Below are 5,929 nucleotides of genomic sequence, written 5' to 3' on the forward strand. Positions count from 1 at the left end.
GGTCAAAGTTTTTGGACTTTTTCAAAAGTCAAAAGTCAACTCTTTGACTTTTTTACAACTTTAACCCATTATCCATTCATTTTTCGAGCTTCCGAATATGAACGTTATTTTCATAATTCTTGATATTTAAATCACATTTAAATATTAAAGCTGTATCTACTAAAGCTAAAAAAGGACCTTAACCACTATATCACATATACTTGTCGTTCTCTCTCTTCTACGTAATTCAACAATCAAATTATTCTATCATATTTGTTCTGAGTTTATTTCTTATATGAGGCTAGTAGAGAACCTAATGAACCTATAGATCATGGGCTCACGATCCAAAGATTAGCTTAGCTAAAACTCTTTAGACGAGCTATCCAACGCATTCACCGTTAACTATGCTGGTTCATCTCACTAAAGTCATCGATAGTTGCCTCTCCTCTACTAAGATGATATTTGGTCCATTTGATATAACCCATGATGAGTAAGGTAATCCTTCACAGGTTGTTCGTAATCTCGGCTGGGTCATAAAAATCGTTTTACCCCCAAAGGACTACATCTTGTCCTTAAGTTCCACTGATCCTCTAACTGAACAATTGGTTTAAGGTCCAATCCTATAAATACGGTGGTTATCTTCTCTTGCGTCCTCCCTATATGATCAAGGTTAGGACAAGGTGGTGGGGGCCCCCTATGCCTGCGTTTTTCTAAAAAGTGATACCTGTGTGAGCTCTCCCCATCACATGAGAGTGCGAGAGAATGTTACTGAGAATGCGCAGAGCAAGCCGTATCTTACTATCCCCATAAGGTATAGAAGGTGGAGGGTTACAGTCTCCTCCATTTATCGACTCCCATCGACCTTATATTCAAATGTGATTTGAATTTCGAGAAAATGAATGCAGATTCATGCTCGGGAGGTCAAAATTAGTCAACACGAAAAATATCATAAAAAGTCAAAATGTTGACTTTTTGGTCAAAGTTTGACTTTGACCAAATGACTATTTTGCCCTTTGACTATAGTTATGGGAAAATCCAAACTTTTGTTGGATAATTCCACTAACAAAAATAGTGGGCTAGATGTTGTCTTATAGTGGAGACATTAAGCCCACTGAGTGAGTGGATTCTAAGTGTTGGGTTTTTGTGAAGTTTTTTCATGCAATTGTTGCATGCCTTTTTTCTATAAATTGGACTCTTCAATTTAGTTAAAAGACTTTTGCAATTTTGAAAATTATTTTTCTGATATTTGGGCTGGAAAATTACAACTTTGTGAAGAAAAAAAAAGAAACACCCAAACCTACTCAAAATTCCATTCCTTATTTTCATCTCTTTTCTCTCTCTCGGTTCTCTTCATCCACCGGGCCCCACAACTCGGTTCTGAATCCAGAGGATAGTATGTCAACTCTAGCGGTGGTTCAAAAGAGTTTGGGTCAAGATTCAACAAGGAGAAGCGGCTTCGGGAGCTTCAAAGGTAGCATCTCTACACTTTTAATTCACTGTTTTTTCCCTTCATGATGCATGCTTATTTCCTTTAATTTAAGAGCAATTAGAGTGTAATTAGGTCCTAGTTCCGCTGCGTATATCTCGTGTTCCATCATCTTCATCATCATCCTTTTCTTTATTCTTTTTCTCTTTGTGATGATGAGATGGCCCATCTTCTCCAGCCTTTTTCCCCTTGCTCTTCTTTTTCTCCTCTTCAACCTCTTGTTGCTTCTCTACCGCAACCTCTTCCAACACAACTCTGATGGGTCCTTCATAGGATTCCACTTGCGTAGTTTCCTTAGGAGTTTCTAAAGCCAAAGTGCTTTTTCTTGCCTCCTCTTCCACCACTTCTTCAGTCACTACCACTTCCTCTACTACCGCCACTTCCTCAGTCACCTCCTCTGTAGACAGTGGTTGGTTTACAACCCCTACCTTAGGCAATCCTCCTCCTTCCTCCAAGTTGCTCAGAATATTTCCAAATATTTCCTTGTCATCGTGTCTCTTCATTTCACTTTCAGTTGAGACGGTTGGAGTTGGGAGTGGAGTGCTTTCAGTGCTTTGCCCCCTCTTGAACTGAGGAGGCCTGACGGCTAAAGGGTTTCTCCAGGGTCTACCGGCGATTCTGGGGACAGTGTGGGGTTGGGCAGCAAGACGGCGACTGGCAGCAAGGAATGCTGCCTCTCACATGAAGATTTGGTCAGTGGAAGGGGTTGAGGGTGAAGTAGAGGGTTGAGAAGCTTGGTCGGCCATGGATGATAAGGTGATAGGAACTGGAAAAGTCGCTCGGGGAAGAAGAAAGCTCTGGATGCAATGGCATTAGGGTTTTTCAGATTGCAAAAAGAGGTAAAGAGTTCACATATGAGGGCCTATTAAGCTTAATGGGGCCTATTAACTTCCCCATTAAGCTTAATAGGAAGCTTAATAAGACACTTAATAGGAATGGGCCCAAAATAGGAATTTCAATTGCAAAATAGGAACTTAATAGGAACTAAGTTGGCATTAGGGTTTTTCAGATTGCAAAATCGTGTTGCAAAAAGAGGTAATGGGCCCAACACGATTTTCGCGGTGATAGGCCTCGAGACACTCAAAAGGCCCGTCATTCGAACTTCCCTCATTTATGGAATTTCAGAAAAAACGTCCTTTCGTCTGCAGACTTCATCATTTCTTTGGAATAGGAATGATTGGACTTCTCAATTTTGCAAAAAGAATTATCTTTAATATTTTATTCGAATGGACGTAAGGTAAAGATTAACGCAATGTGTTCACCAATGCCAATGCATCTTCACAGAGGACGGGCAACAACGCATGACTCCCCGCAACCATATGTTGTCAAAAGGCCCGTCATTCGAACTTCCCTCATTTATATGTTGTCACACCCCTTCCCTAGCCTTAGCCCCCAAGACTTGGAAGAGAGCATAAGTATACACCAGTAGTATTCCAAGAAAATATTTCAATTTAACATTTCCTCTCTTATCTATTAAGACTTTAACATGTTTACAATAATCTATCTAACTATCATACACATAGTTCAATTTCCTATATTCTTTATTACATGATCCGAGCCGTGCAGACAGCTCCCTAGCGCAGCTGCCCCCCCCCCCCCCCCCCCCCCCCCCCCCCCCCCCCACACAACACACACACACACACCCCCGTGCAATGCAATGCACGCCCAAACGCCCACCTCTAATCGGCACAACACGGACCCACCCTGTACTGCCTAACGCCAGCTGCCTCCACGGTCCAAATACCTCTAAAAAGGCTAATTTAGTATTTGGCTAAAGAGTAGAAGCTGTATTTTCATTATAATTGTATTTGCTATTTTTATATATTTATTGATATAACAAGTAAATGAGAATTTCCATTGATATGAGGAATCCAGGAAGGTATTCTCACAGGTGATTTTAGTGAAATACCTTGCGCGGTGAGTGTTTACTATTTAGCGATTATAAATGCAGCTTATTGATGTTATGTTTTGCCATGATATTGTCTGTGATTTCTATGAACTGGATTATACCTGGACTAACATAATAGCATGCTTAAAAGGGGTACTTGCGGGGAAATATTAGTTGGCCTCGTTCGCGTAAATTAATAGTCATGGCGACCGGAAATAATCATGACTACGGGAAGAATTGCCATGTGCATGGAAAGTTTATAGGAAATTCCACAAAAGTTGTTATGATTGATAAATGTCCGCTATGTGAACATGCCAAGTATAGCATGAAACTAGAGGATGATGAATTGAATGAATACACAAGATTCATGCATAAATTTATACTGGAATTGTTGATTATGTGAATTGATTTCCCCAAAAATATGTATATGCACAAAATAGATTAGTATTTATGATAAAATATTATGCTCAACGCTGCCATGTATGTTAGCATCAACACTATTTCCACAACGCATTTATGGATCTCAAAGAAATATATATCTATACCGTGCATACAGAGCGTTGCACGTGTCTGCCCACTCCCCTTTAACTCGCGTCGCCGACGTTCACCTCATCACCAGCGTCTAAGTAGATATTATAAAACTGAAAGAGAGTGTAGATTATTTGAAACTCGAGAGTATGGAAACCAGATCCATTTTACTAGGCTCCAGATAAATGTCCCCGTTATGATTAGAATGTCTCAATACACAGAGACTGTATCATGTAATCAAATTAAGTTTAGTATTATAGTGAAATTATTTCAAACTTATGTAAAGTATGATTAGATTAATATATATAGATTATATATGTTAACTTATAATGGAGATAAGAATAATCTTAATATAGATAAAAAGTAAGTTAGAGATAATAGATGAATATTATGTATATATAATTTTCTATGATTCAGATATTAATTATAATTAATTATGTGTGATTCTTATATAAACTATAGGGTAAAATAATATGAATATAATTCAATTAATATTATATATTATCGTTTCACTATGATGTCAATATTATGACTATAGGTCTATAAAGCTAGTTGATATAGATGAGGTATTGTAGACATATAGCTAATAAGAGATGAGCAAAGACTTTGCAGCGGAAGATAAACTGAGAATCAGTTAAATCGAGTTCTCACTTTTCCTTAATTTATCAGACATCATAAAATAGAGATATGTTTTGCGTGAGTCATTGTCAGAATTGGGTTCAATGAGTAGCCTCTTCGCTCTAAGTAGTATCTTCACGAAAGTCCAAGCTTAGCTCTTCACGTGACTTTCAGTAAATCGTAATCAGAATGTATACCAGAGTGTAATTTCTTTACCTTACGTTCCCTACATATCGTCTTTAGCCTTTGGAAATATATAGATAGATACATATACAAATTTAATGCTAGAATTTGATAGAATCGGTCCATACTGAACTGGTCTCAATCTGTATAGCGCCTCTCTAGTTTGTTCTTCTTGTAGAGAGAGTAGATATATCTTTCTCAGATATATTTCCACACCAATTATCTCTTTATATATTTGTAGCTTCGAAGAATCATAAGTTGTATTAGAATAACGACAATCGCGTGCAATACACCTAGATAGTCAGATTAGATCTTCACAGAGATGTACTGAGACAAGAGATCAACGCAAATGACATGCCACAGATCGATAAATAAGCGTAGCCCGCAAAAGGCCATTGATTCGAAACAGTTCCACTCAAATCTACCTATCTGAGTATGTTCAACGCCTAAGTTACTCTAGACTCATAAAGCTCACAACTCGAAGATATAGATAATGTAAGTGCAGTCAATAACCCGCCACTGAGCCTAGCACTCTAGTAGAGCTTCCAACGCGAACCATTGTCGTGCTCTAGTCTGATTGGGGGGCGGGGAGGCGTGAGGACGCAAACCACCCTTTTGTGATACTACTGGCCATCTCTAATAATGTTACTTTAATCATCGACATCATAGTAAACTTTAATCTAAATATGTAATCAACAACTGTTTGGACTAAGAATCTATTCTATATACAAATAGTTCAATACTTTTCTCTATAATCATTATCTCTTCAGCGACATGTATACCGTATTAACCGAGTTACCTGCAAGACTCTTACCAAATCACTTAGAAATGTGACTAGGCTTGGCTCAGATCAGTAGACTCCTTCACTTTAACGCTCACGCTTTAGGCTACACTTCGATAAAGACTTCGGTCACCATGGTGTTGACTGACCGTGGAAAAAACATGAAAGAAAAAATGAGCTTCAAGAAAGCTCAGTCGAGTGGTAAGCAACTTTGTTGAGATCTATTATCAACTCATAGACTAACAAACATATCACAACTTACGATGTTAGTACATTTCAAACCTCAGCCTCGAATAGTCTGTTCGAACTCTATCTACACTCACGGTAGAATAGTTAAACTAATACTAGAATAAGGGATATCAGAGAACGCTTACTCTGTAGTGTTTCCATTATGTTATCGTGATTATTCTTCATAGAGTGCACGGACATTATTGGGGACAAAAGCTAGCACTAACCTTCGAGTTCG

Source organism: Benincasa hispida, chromosome 9, assembly GCF_009727055.1.
Source record: "Benincasa hispida cultivar B227 chromosome 9, ASM972705v1, whole genome shotgun sequence".
NCBI classification, from domain to species: domain Eukaryota; kingdom Viridiplantae; phylum Streptophyta; class Magnoliopsida; order Cucurbitales; family Cucurbitaceae; genus Benincasa; species Benincasa hispida.